This window comes from Pinus tabuliformis, chromosome 5_1, assembly GCF_031772625.1.
Source record: "Pinus tabuliformis cultivar Carrire ecotype Pingquan chromosome 5_1, CPIR1, whole genome shotgun sequence".
Classification (NCBI taxonomy): Eukaryota; Viridiplantae; Streptophyta; class Pinopsida; order Pinales; family Pinaceae; genus Pinus; species Pinus tabuliformis.
Window position 1 is genome coordinate 189,508,012 of NC_142305.1, and position 14,128 is coordinate 189,522,139.

The following is a 14,128-nucleotide window of genomic DNA, read 5'->3' on the forward strand; positions in this document are numbered from 1 at the left end:
TTCCTCGAAATGATTATCTATTTGATCATGCGAGAAAGGAAACAATTTTCTCAAAATTTGATTTAAGAATGGGCTACCATCAACTACACATAACGAATGGACATATCGAGAAAAAAACATTTAGAAATAGATACAACCATTATGAGTTTGTTGGGTTACCTTTTGGTCCCACAAATTCACCCACAACTTTCATGTGTTTGATGAGTAATAAAGAGAATTTGAGGTGAGTATTGAAAACACTAAGAGGAGCACAAAGAGAATTTGAGGTGAGTATTAAAAACACTAAGGGAGCATCAATTGTATGAAAAACTCAAAAAATGTGACTTTTATAAAGACATAATACAATACTTGGGACATGTTATTTCCAAGGAAGGATTAGTAGTGGACCACGAAAAGATTGAGGTTATCTTGAATTGGCCCATACCAAAAGACCTATACGATGTTCACTCATTCATGGGAATTGCACAATATTATAGAAGGTTCATAGATGCCTTCTCAATAATAGGTTATCCTATCACCTCCCTGTAGAAAATGGGTATGAATTTTGATTAGATAGCCAAATGCCAAGAAAGCTTTGATAAGATGAAACAATTGTTAAGCACATGCCCTATACTAAAAATTGCATATCCCAATAAAGAATTCATTGTTTGTAGATTCTTGTTTGGAAGGCCTAAGAGGAGTATTGATGCAGGATAATGTTGTAATAGCTTACGGATCGAGGAAGTTGAAAGTACATTAGCAAAACTATGTAGTGTATGATTTCAAATTGATAGCAGTGATACACATGCTTGAAATATGGAGACACTATCTACGTGGAAATAAATTTTCACTGGTAACTTATCAAATTAGTATAAAATGTTTTTTCTTCCAGCCATATTTAAATGTTAGGTAAGCAATATGGTTTCCATCCCTCAATGATTTTGACTTTGAAATAAGGCACATAAAAGGAAAGGAAAAAAACTAGAAGATGCTCTAATTAGACATGCTCATGTTGTGATAGGGATATATGTTAGTAGTGTAGTTACATAATTTTTGGAGCAGGTGAAGAGGTGAGTACTAAAAGATGCTAAGTATTTTGAAATTAAGCAAAAAGTACAGTAAACAAGAAATACCTAGTATGCTAAAAAGTGAGAAAATATACTCACTGAAGTCAATTGTATATTCCTAATGTGAGCACATTGAAGCAAACAATACTAGATGACTATCATAGAAGAAATTCCATGGGCCATCTCGGTTAGCAAAAAATGATTACTTCATTAAGGAAAAAATAGTTTTGGATAGGTATGAAGAGGTATGTGGTTGAATATCTAGCAAACTACATAGAACGTAAACAAGTAAAGGTGGAGTATCAACATCCAGTGGTATTGTTTAACTGTCTATCCATACTCAAATGGAAGTTGGATTAAATTTCAATGGTACTTATCACGAGATTACCAAGGAAAAAACACAACATGATTCTATGATGGTGGTTGTAGATGTGTTTACTAAAGCATCGCACCTTATATTGATGTAGTCTACGTTTAGGACTTCTGAGATAGCTAATATTTTCATTAGAGACGTCTTTCACCTACATGGAATACTATTACACAGTATGTTATCATGCTTCCTACACTTCCCTGTGACATACCCCTAAGTTCTCGAAACATGAGCATTATACAATATACTCATTCATGTATACAACCCAAATCCCTCTTTTAACTTTGCTTGGAAAATGTCTTGATCTTTCACACAAGAAATAGCTCTTAAAACCCTAGTTTGAGCATCATTGCTCTAAGAGGCTAAAACACACGATGGTCGCATGTTGCACTATGCTAGACCCACGTTGACATCACTATGTTTTCTCATATACCCGTGATGATCCGAAAAGGTAATTTTCCCAAAGGATATGAGAATCTTCGTGATATAGAACTTTCCAGAGGAGCGAGCTCGAGGTGGTTTCGCATAAATGTGGTCAAATCCTCCTAACTTGACCTGTTTATCTTATCCATATGAGATACATCCTTGAAATATGGGCCTAATCCTCTCTTTGGGGAAGTCCTAACTCCCTCTCCAAGCCTATAAATTCCTCTTCTCCCATTCCCAAACGGTTGGCCTATGTCCATTTACACCCTTATGCTAAGCTTGTGCTTAGAGGCTATTCATTAGACTTGGAGAATGAGTTTTTGAAGATTTTCTTGGTTTGGACTTGGATTACCACTCAAAGATAGCCTTTCAATATCAAGGCTATGGTTGTAAGCTTCCCTTTGTTCTTTAAATAATATACAACTGTTGGTTCGTCTTCCCAAAATATATATGTTCCTTGATCCTAAGTAGGCTATTATTGGATTTTCTATTGGTTTTCGCATTCTTTGTTGTCTCTTTATCATTTATGCACATAAGTAAGTGTTGAAAGAAGTAGGAACAAGTCGGTGAAGCAAGTGGTTTGAAGATCTGAAGAAAGGAAATCAGAATACCATGAGAGCGAGTTAGGCCATCTCTCTCATTCTACATTTCAATTATAATCTAGGAAGATGTCGAGTTGATTGTGATCTGACTTTCTATACCCACTCGTTACACTAGTACAAAATGGCTAATTAGTTACTAAAATGATGACTAAAATTTGCATACAAATAACTATTTTTCAGTTGGTGACCAATAGTAGCTAATTTACAATATCTTATAACGTAGCCAACTTTTAGTAATTTTTAGCTTAGTCATTAATTAATTGTCTCAATTTTATCATCTAGCAGTATATATAGTCATAAATTTGGTGATTAATTTAGTTATTGATTTAGTCATTAATTGCCACAATTAATGACCAAAGAAATATTACGAAAATGTTGGTCGTGTTATAAGATACTATAAATTAGCTACTAATAGTCATATATATGCAAATTTTAGTCGTCATTTGAAACCAAATAATGACCAAATAAATATGACTAAATTTTTGTCGTGTTATAAGATACTCTAGATTAGCTACTAATAGTAGTATATATACAAACTTTAGTTGTCATTTGTAATGAAAAATTAATAAACTGCATTAATCATTTATATTTTTTTGGTAGTTTCATATTCATTATATAAATGACTAATTTAGTAGTTTATATTTATTTCATTTATTTTCATTAATAATCATTATAAATGACTAATTTAGTCGTATATTCATTTTATTTGTGTTCATCATTAGTTAATATAAACTACTAATTTAGTAGTTTTAGATTGATTTTATGTGTTCATTGTTAATCAACATAGATTAAATAGTATATTTTTTAGACTAAATTAAAAAAAAAAACAAAACATCATACAATGTGAATTGGTTCATCTAATATGGAAATTCAAAATTACATATGTTAGGTAAAATACTAAACAATATCAAGTGCAACTATAAATAATTTCAACCACATAAATTATATTATATGAAAACTCGAGTATTACGATATGAGTTTCCAACTTAACATTGGCTGGACTACAATTTACACATAAAATGTTGTTTCATCACTATAAAACATTATCATTATGTTGTCAAGTCATTGCAGATGAATTCACCAACTATGAAGACTTGAACATTAGTCTCTATGTGTGTGTCTTATGCGAGATATTGCCTTTAAGGGTACCACTAGATAGGTTCTCTTCTCTCTCTTTTCGCATTTTTCACTCCAGTGTTAGTGTTCTCCTCTTTCCTCAAATCTTGTTGCTTACTATAAATACTGAGTTCCTTTTCTAAAAACAAAAGAACCTAGAATGTAGAGTGTAAGACATGAAAGACGATAAACAATAGAATATAAATGAAAGTAGACTATAAAGGATTTGTATTACATATATTTGAACATCAACAATGTTAAAGCCATTCTTCCCCATAAGAGAAAGAAACTCGAACAAGTTTTCTTCAGTTGAACGATAGTGGCCACTATGTGGCCCAATGACCTATATAAAAAAATTAAAGTCACCATCGAAAAGAAAACCTTAGTAACTTAGTATTCAACCTTCACGGAAATCTTAGGCACAATCATGCCAACTAAGTTACATGCTAAAAAGCTCAAGCTGTATGTAAATTGTTAAAAAAAATAATCTGAGGTGTGATGTCTAATCCTTGTCATTTATTCGCAACAACAATTTGTTGTCTATTGCATGAACTTGGTCAACTATATAAACAACATGTTCTCAAATAACAACATGGAAGTAAACTTTTCTAATAATCATGAAAATTCTTCAATACAAAACAGTTAAAAGGATTTCAATCAATATCGTGTGATATTAATTTCATCTTCAATCATTGGTTGTTGTTTAAACAGACATAATACCAAGTACTTTCAATTTCATATTTAAAATATGAAGAAAAATTGAAATAAACATTCAAAATACAATTAAACAATAAAGAGAGGATATCATGGAATGGACATTGCAATTATAAAAAAATTGTTTACATGTCCATCAATATATTATCACGCATTCCTAAAACATTTTCTTGCTCAAAATAACCATAGGATGAAAGAATCACAACATTAAAAACCATAGGAATACTTACTAGAAGCATTTCCAAAGTCGATGGTTGATGTGCCTGAAGGATTTCCAACAACAAATGAATCATATCCAAGGCATGATCTCTATATTGTCTTGCCATCCTTTTTCCAATCAAATTTCATGTAACTTTCCGAAACCAAAGTCAAGTAACAATCAAGTGAAGTAATTTACATTTGTTTTTATCTTTTATATGTATAAACTTTGATTATAATTGTTTTGGTAACATATTAATTCGTATTTAAAGCCTTCCCGTCATGAGAATGCATCAATAAAGTAGAACATCAGAAAAATTGACCTCAATGAGGTCCTCTACAAATTTCTACCATATCAATATTTGTCTTGCTTCGATATCTTGGATGAAAAAAGAACATATCTGCAAACGAAAAAGCCATATATTACTTATGTTCAAACTATGTATATCATGTATTCTTAGGTAGCTTTTTAAGATGTCCCTCTACCTTTACCAAGGCAGATTGTAGCTTGGTTAAACTCATTATCCTTTCATTCAACATCAATTATTGCAAGATAAATGTCACAATTATTCTTTTCCATTTCTCAACATGTTAGATATGATAAATTGAAAGTCACATAAAAGCAAGAGAAAACCATTTTCTAACCAAAATAATAAACAAACAATGCCTGTAATAAAACTTCACACCTAAGAAATTACTCTACCACATGCTCAGACTAAAGGTGATATTCTTTGAATCATATTTAGGTCATATTTAATGGGATATTCGTATTTTTACCATGATTTCAATTTGGTGCTAAAATAAATATAAAAATCTAGGTTATTATCACTGAACTTCAAGTATAATTCAAAAAAACAATGCCATTATAAGGTATGGAGAGAGAAACATCTTCATAACTAGGATTCTCTATTTTAGTTTGGTTTGAGTTGAGTTGGTATTTGAATATATATTTTTCTCTAAAGAAGTGAAATAGAAACATGAGAATCGAAATAATCGCGTGAATTTTTAATTAATTCATATTATATATCTCTAAAACAATGAGGTCATCCTTCTCTACCATTTGATAGAGATTTATTGGCATAGAATAATAATGAATTAACTATCAAACAAAATGATGCAATATATTAACCAGGGAAAGAAAAATGACATGAATTAGGTATTTATGTGCTCGAAGGAAAGCCAACAATGGTTGTGTTCTTTCTTTATCATAAAATAGTATTGAAGACACATGTTGGTTCAAAAATTGAACTCTGTTACCAACAGTAGATGGTCATGTTGGGTAAGGAAAGGATGAATTTAAGGGCTCAAGGTATAGCTCCAATACATAGTTATCCTTGTTAATACAAAATACAAAGTTGTCATCATTTGCTTATCAAGGTAAAAAGAAAAATGAGTTTGTATTTGTGCACTAGTGATTGTATATGAAAAAGAGAGCACTAGTCGAAATCAAAGTGTGTTGTCCCATCATTCAACCTAACAGAAAACTTATATATTCAGTTGTTGACTACAGTGGAAATCAAATGTAAAACCCACTCAACTTGATCTTTACATGACATAGTCATAATGAACTAGTACAATAGAAGCATGCTAACTCATAAACAAGAGATGATAAAAAAGAATAATGGAACATTATTTCCTGCCACATAATTGGCATGAATAAAATTTCCACAAAATTCATCAAAAAAATGAGAAGAAGTTATGGAAAAATAACATATCATTAATTTTTTGTACCCTCTTTAAAACATGTAGCCTACAAAAGTAGAAGAGGCCAAATGGAACAGGATTCCAATTGTGTGGGATATAAAAACGTAAATGTGGAAAAGCATGCCAGCCAATTCACAAAATCTCATTCTAAATAATATAACATGTTGAGGATAGTAATGATGAAAATAGATCACATACTAAGATAAAGCCCCTTATTGTCCATCAATTAGCAGGGTGACTCATAATTTTGACTCGTAAAAAAAATAGCATAATTAATGTAATGACTATGTGGATCTTTTTGTGTTTTTTTTCACATTTATATTATGGTGTCCTTGTAGGAGAGAGCGATGAAAGTTCTCCAGGTTTGGTCAAACTTGTTTCTCCTTTCATATTCTTATGTGAATGGATGGAGAGCTATGTTTCTTTGGTTTGGAAATTCAGATGTCCCTCCCTTTCATTCAATATGTGGAGATTCCCCACCATTGAAGGACCTTGATAGTTCTGAATCCAATATCACTGTCAGACCGGGAGGTAAATCCTCAAATCAGAACTCATATTATTCATTCAGGTTGTTCATTATTATATACTAGAGGGAGTGACTATTCAGTTCATCTCTCGATGACTCTCCATCTTTATTATTTCTTTACATTAATTACAACTGTACACCCAATCCCTTTGATTAGGTGTCAACATTCCCCCCCTTAATTTGAAGGGATTTTGGTGAGTCCAAGCATCATTCTGAATCTTTCAAACTTTTCTCTTCCATGTGCTTTGGTGAATATTTCTGAAATTTGCTCATTAGTGGAACAATGGCGGAGATGGATTGTCTTGGCCTCAACATGATGTCGAATAAGATGATATTTAGTATTGATGTGCATTGTTCGATCATGGAACTTTGGGTTCTTGTCAAACTTTATTGCAGAGGTATTGTCAATCATGAGTGGAGTTGATTGTACTTGTTTTACCTACAAATCTTCAAGAATTTTCTTGAGCCACACAATTTATTTTGTTGCTCACCTGCTGCCACATATTATGCCTCTGTTGTGGATTCTGCCGGAACTGATTTTTTGCGTGATCTCTAGGAGACAGCTCTTGATCCAAGACTCATAGCATAACCTGAAGTAGATGCCCCTGTTTCTTTGTCTCCATCAAAGTATAAATCAGAGTATCCAATCAAGCTGAAGTCACCCACCTGTGTATACTTGACTCCAAAGTCTTGAGTTCCCTTCAAGTACTTTAGAACTCTTTTTGTAGCAGACCAATGTCCCTCACAAGGCTTTTGAATAAATCAGGATAGGATTCCAATAGCAAATGAAATGTATGGTCTGGTAGTAGTTAGGCAGTTGAGACTTGGTACAAGTTGTATATACTTTGTTGCATCCTCAAATTCTTTTCCGTCAATGCATGTGAGCTTTAAGTTTTGTTCCATTAGAGTAGTTAGATGTTGCATTCAGTCATGCCAAACCTATTCAATAGATCTCCAATGTACTTCTTTTGAGAAAGGAATATGGAATTCGGATGTTGAGTTACTTCAATTCCAAGATAGTAAGGAACATAACCCAAATCAGTCATTTAAAACATTTCTTTAATTCCTTCTTTATTGATGCAATGTAGCTTTCATTTTTCCCTGTCATCAAAAGATCACCTACATATACCACAAGATATAAAACTGTTTTTCCAACTTTCTTGACAAAAAAAGTTGCATCATCAAGATCATAATGTTTGAAATTGAGTTTCAGAAGATGCTCAGTCAATTTCTCATACCAGGCTCTTGGTGCTTGCTGAGGCCATACAAGGATTTCACTAGTTTGCATACTTTATGTTCATGTCCTTTCACAACAAATCCTTTAGGCTAGGACATAAAAACATTTTCTTTTAGATCTCCATTCAAGAAAGCAACTTTTACATCCATTTGATGAACCTTCCAACTATTCAACGCTACTAGGGCAAACCGTTTCTGGATGGTGGCCCATTTTGCTGTGGGGGAAAAAGTTTCCTCATAATTGACCCCTTCATTCTGTGCAAAACCTTTTGCCACAAGCCTGGCTTTGTTCTTGTAAAGTAAACCATCAACTTTATACTTGTTCTTGTAGACCCACTTGCAACCAATTTGTTTAGCTCCCAATGGAGGATCAACCAGCTTCCAAGTGCCATTCTTTATCAGGGAATCATACTCCTTTTGAATTGTTTCTCTCCATTCATCATGAGAAGCAGATTCTTTGAAGGAAGTTGGTTCAAAATCTGTAGACAAATTGAAATCACAATCATAAGAAAGATCCATATTAACAGGTGAATTAGAGTCATCTACATTACCTCCATTTTTCCAGTTTGAATTTCTACTTCCTATCTTTCCAATCTCATCACGATGAACACTTTCAAGTGTCTTTGTCATCCACTTTGGGGGACCTTTCTCAAATGGTCTAGGTTGCTCCGTTGATTGAGTTGGACTGAATCAAGATTCAGTCTCCCAATTCATTGTTGGAGTTTCATACAGGGGAGAGAGTGCTTCAAAAGAAGATTCCACAGGTAGATCTAGTATAGGAATGCCCCCTTCAAGATGTCGAATCTAATTGTCAAATTCTTGAAATGATTTTGCATTTGTGAATCTATCCAAGTGATTAAGTTGCCTTTCAACAACATTGTTAGTTTTGGATGATTCAAGAAATATTACATCTCTAGATACAACAAACTTTTTGTTGACTTCATCATAGAGACGGTATGCTTTGGAGGTGTTTGAATACCCTAGGAAGATACACTTATGACTTCTTGTACCAAGTTTGTTTCTATGTTCCTTTGGTATCAAGGCATAACAGGTGGAACCAAAGACCCTGAGATGATTTACCGAAGGAATGTGCCCATACCACATTTCATAAGGATTCTTGTTTCCGATAGCATTAGATGGACATCTATTGTTTATATATACAACATATAGAACTACATCAACCCAAAACATTATTTTTACATTTTTGAAGAACAACATGGAGCGTACCATATTTAAGATTGTCCTATTAATTCTTTCAGCTACATCATTCTGTTGGGGATTATAAGGCATAGATGTTTGATGTTTGATCCCATGTTGGTGAAGATAGTTTTCAAATTCATTTGAAGTGTATTCTTTTCCATTATCAGTGTGAATAGAGACAATATGATATTGTGCATCATTTTCAATCCATGTATGAAAGTTCTTGAACGTTTGAAAAGCATCAGATTTGTTCTTCAATAAATAAAACCAACACATTCTAGTGTAGTCATCAAAAAATGTCATCATATATTTATTTCCATTTGTAGAAGAGACAGGCATTGGACCACATAAATCTGAATGAATGAGTTCAAGTTTTCTATGTGCTCTGGAGTGTGAATCATGAAAGCATTGTTTGCTATGCTTTCCTAGAATGCAAGCATCACATTGCTTAAGTTTCCTAAGAATTGTAGGAAAACTAGTAACACCATTTTTCTTCAATGAGCAGAGACTATCATAGTTCAAGTTTCCAAATCTAGCATGCCATAATAAACTTGATGGAAATGTACCTTATTTTTAATGAGAATTGTATGGGAAATGTTGTCCATGAGTAGAGGTACTCTGTAGCTTGAGAAGCCTTTCTTTTTCTATCCCCGTCATGACAAGTGAGTGGTCGGATTTTTTTCTCACCTCAAGCTTTCCATCAAACATATGAATGGAGTGACCTTGCTAGTAGATGTAGACCAAGGAAAACAAGTTTCTCCTAAACTGTGGGAGATATAGAACATGATGCAAAAGAAAGTGTGGAAGACCAGACAATCTAAGGTTGATTGTGCCAAGCCCTAATGGCTTGAGTTTTAATTGGTCTGCAAAGTATACTGCTCCATCAACATTGTCAGTAAATTCTTCAAAAAAAAATTTCTATGAGTCATGTGGCAAGATTCTCCTGAATCAAGAAACTAATCATTTTTTGAGGAAGCAAGTGAAGCATTAAATAAGTCTTCATTTACGCCAATATTACATTGTGCCACAACATAATGAGAAGATTCAGGTGCTTTACGTTTGTCTGTGTCGTTAGTTTTACCTTTGGGTTGGTTTCTTTGGTACTAAATTTTGTCCCAATGTAACTTTCATGTGGAGGCTTCATGTGATCCATTTCTTTTGCAGCGTATGACGTGCAAATCTCACTTTTCTCCTTGAGAGTGTCTACCCCTCCTACCTCTAAAATATCTTCCTCTTCCTCTTCTACCACCTCTTCCTCTAGAAGAATCTTAGGAAATATTCTCTTCTTTATGAGCAAGGCACACAACCTCTTAAAAAGATTTAGGGGCTATCTTCTTTCGAAAATCTTTCTCTCTTTCAACAAATGTTTTCACAAGAGAGTCAAAGGTAATATATTTGAGATTTCCATTTGCTTGCAATGACTTAAGATAATTGGAGTAAGTAGGATAAACTGCCTTGAAAAAAGTGATCAGACGAATATCCAATTCAACCTTAGTGACTTTGATATTATGCATTATAGATTTTACTTCAAATGCAAGAGAAAGAGGATCATTATTTTGTAGTTCAAGGGTGAAGAGTTTAATCATGATTCGAACAACGTCAAGTGCAAAGTGTGAGACATAGAGTTCTTTCAGCTTTTGTAAGGCTTTGAAAGCATTTGAAAATGGTGAAATATGTTGATTCATCCCTTCGCTTATTGATGTTGCAATCAATGCATAGGCTTTCATGTTCTTATTTTCCCAAATTGTGTGTTCCTTATCTAAGGTAGGTTGGACTATTGCTTTGTCTCCTTCTCCACACACAGTCCTTTCCATAGCTCATTAAAAATGAGAGTGTGTTGAATTTTCCATGACCATTTAGGATAATTCTCCTTTCTATTGAGAACTATTCCCACAATAGATATAATTGAATGCATTGTAAAATCTGTGTACAATGGAGAAAAATATTTTTGCTGCAAAATTTTACTCGTAAATGATTGTTATACCAAAAATGTTCAACTTAACAACATTCAACGTTCACCCAAATATCAAAGTCTGACTGTAGCTGAAGTTATTTTGTTGCTTTGTATGGAAAAGTTGAATGTAAGAGATGAGCAGAGGAGATGAAAAGAGGAGGGCCGTCAATGGTAAGCGATCAACAATTATCAGAAGCAAACCAAGTTGGGGCGATAACCATGGCTAAAGGTGGATTTTGGGTTACAAGCAAGATTTTGGGCAGATAAAAAATGGTAAGTGGTATTGAGAGGGGAGCGCTCAATTCCACTAACCGATTGACACGTAGTGACTAGGGGAAAGAGAAAAACTACTCATATCGGGTGGGTAAATCTCATGCAACTAATTCACCTGAAATCGATATAAACCATTAGATTTGGAGGTGATGATCAATAGTGGAGATTAAAAGGAACTTTTCGGGTGGGTAACCACTGTGCAAGTGGTCCCCCCTGAAATCAATGTCAGCTGTCAAATTTGGAGGTTGAGGTAAACAGTGGAGAACGAGCTAGATAAAGTGAAACCTTGAGAACTATGTTCGAGCGAGTTTAATGAAGGGTATGATCGCATCGCAAACATGCAACATTATGATCAGGGCAAGGATACTTGCGATATGCAATTAAAAGCAGACCCGACAAAATTTATATATGTGGGTTTATAGCATTTGAGATCTGGTCTAAGGGAGGAAGTCCACGTTACTACAACACCTTCGGCTTCAATGCACCATTTCACGCAACAATAATGAATGAGATTTTGCAAGGTTTTGACAGAAATGTCAGCCTACAGAAGATGTAAAATAGAGGAAAAATAGAATAGGAGTTACAAATTAAAAGGGAAGCTAAAAAATGGCTCCTGCTCTGATACCATGTTAGACCAGGAGGTAACTCCTCAAATCAGAATGCATATTATTCATTCAGGTTGTTCATTATTATATACAAGAGGGAGTGACTGTTCAGTTCATATCCTGATGACTCTCTATCTTCTCTATTATTTATTTACATTAATTACAATTGTACACCCAATCCCTCTGATTAGGTGTCAACACTTACAAACATAACAAATGGATTTGGTCCAAATCAAGATGTTGCTAAGGTGATTGGAGAGGGAGAAACAACTCGAGAATTGTTTAGTATTCCTCTTATGGAGCTTAAAATATAGTGTATTAAAAATGGTTTATCTATTTGTGGTGGTAGGGAGGTAATTTTTTTCCAATTGCTTAGCTCAGAAGAAGAAGAAGAGAAGCATAAGAACAAAGATCAAGACGAGGATTTCAGGTATGTGTATAACTTTGCAATCAGATGGAAGCATGCAAGAGAAACTAATGCTTATATACAATTGGGAGGGCGAAGGTGGAGCACAGGTGAAGAAAGAAAATCCATACTTTATGATGATAAGCACTATATATCATTATCATCATCTAGGAAAAAGTTTAGGAAGAATCATTTTTACGGTCACGGATTGAGGAACGTGAATCACTGGATGCCTCTTGCAGTGGAACTTTACCAAAAAAAATTGGTGTCGTGATTGTAGTGTCACGTGATGTGCCCTGAAAGTTAAAAATATGCTAGGCAATGTCAAGGAAAAATTATTTCTCTGCTCCTTAACTCATATTTCACCCCATCCATGTTTTGATAGACCAATTCTCAAGATCATAGAATGATATTTTCTTTAATGAAGGAGTCCAAGGGCTAACAATTTAAGGATATGATCAATTTTATTTTGAAATGGACAGTCTTGTCTGACTTGCAAGGACTTGGGTGTCAAATTTTCTGTTGATCCAATGTTATTCACGTGTCAAAATTTTGAGTATGACTTGGGGTTGAGTTTGAATGAGAGGATTTTGCTTAATATTGTTTAGTCAAGGAAAAGAACCAAATTTAGAGTCCATTTGAATTATGATTAATGAAGCATAGTAACAGAGTTGGTGAGCTTAATAGGGCTCATCCTTGTCATGATTTGTTACATTCGAATGGCATGAATGCATGAATTTCAAAGGGCTGAGATATGATATAAATCTTGGGAAATTTTGACCAAATAAATAACCCAAACCTAGAACTTGAGATATGATATAAATCTTCATAAACTTTAACGAAATACATAGCCCAAACCTTAAAACTAGTAGTGTGAAATCCATTGTTTGAAGTGTGGCTACTAAAGACAAATTTCTTAAATACTTTTAAAAATTAACATATAAATAATTTATAAAAGCATGGAATTTCATTGTCAATCAAATGCCAAACTCGATAACAATTAAAGTGATAACCCGCAATGACAATCCAAAATCAACAAGGCATATTGGACAAATGTTCAAAACTCATTGGGAACATCCTAATCCTACAACATGCTCATCTAAAGAAAGCAAAGATGTTACCTTGCCAAGGAAACATGAAATGTTAATGATATAAATGACAAAAGGATAAATAATTAAAACACTATTAGAACTGGTGTGAATAATGAATGATAAAAAAAAATGAAAATGGGGCAAAATGTCACATACCCACTCCATGAGACTATCATCCGCTTCCATACTCGATGTTTTCCAAGACTAAGAAAGTCTTTCCACTAGTGTCCACATCCTCGTACCCACAGTATAATTCATCCTCGTATTCACATACAACCTGCATTGGTCATACCCTTCCGTATAGAAAAATATATAAGAAAATGAAGCTCAAAAGTTGTTTTACTGGTCAACGGTTTAAAGATTTTGAATCATGTATTTAAAAATAATATTCTCATATGAATATCCTTGCTTTCTTTGAAACTCTATTCAAATACATCACTTCCTCCAAAAAACTTACATATCGTGGATCATCATAATTCAAGTCATCAATTAAACAAAGTTCTATCATCTCTAGAGCATGGGTGCTCTGAAGAAAGCAACCTAATACACTAATTTCCCTATCACAAAATTCAGTTACGTCTACATAAACATGTATATACGGAGACAACATATATTTCATTAAATTTGGAAGTACTCAGTGGATCTAGAATTTAGAAATTTA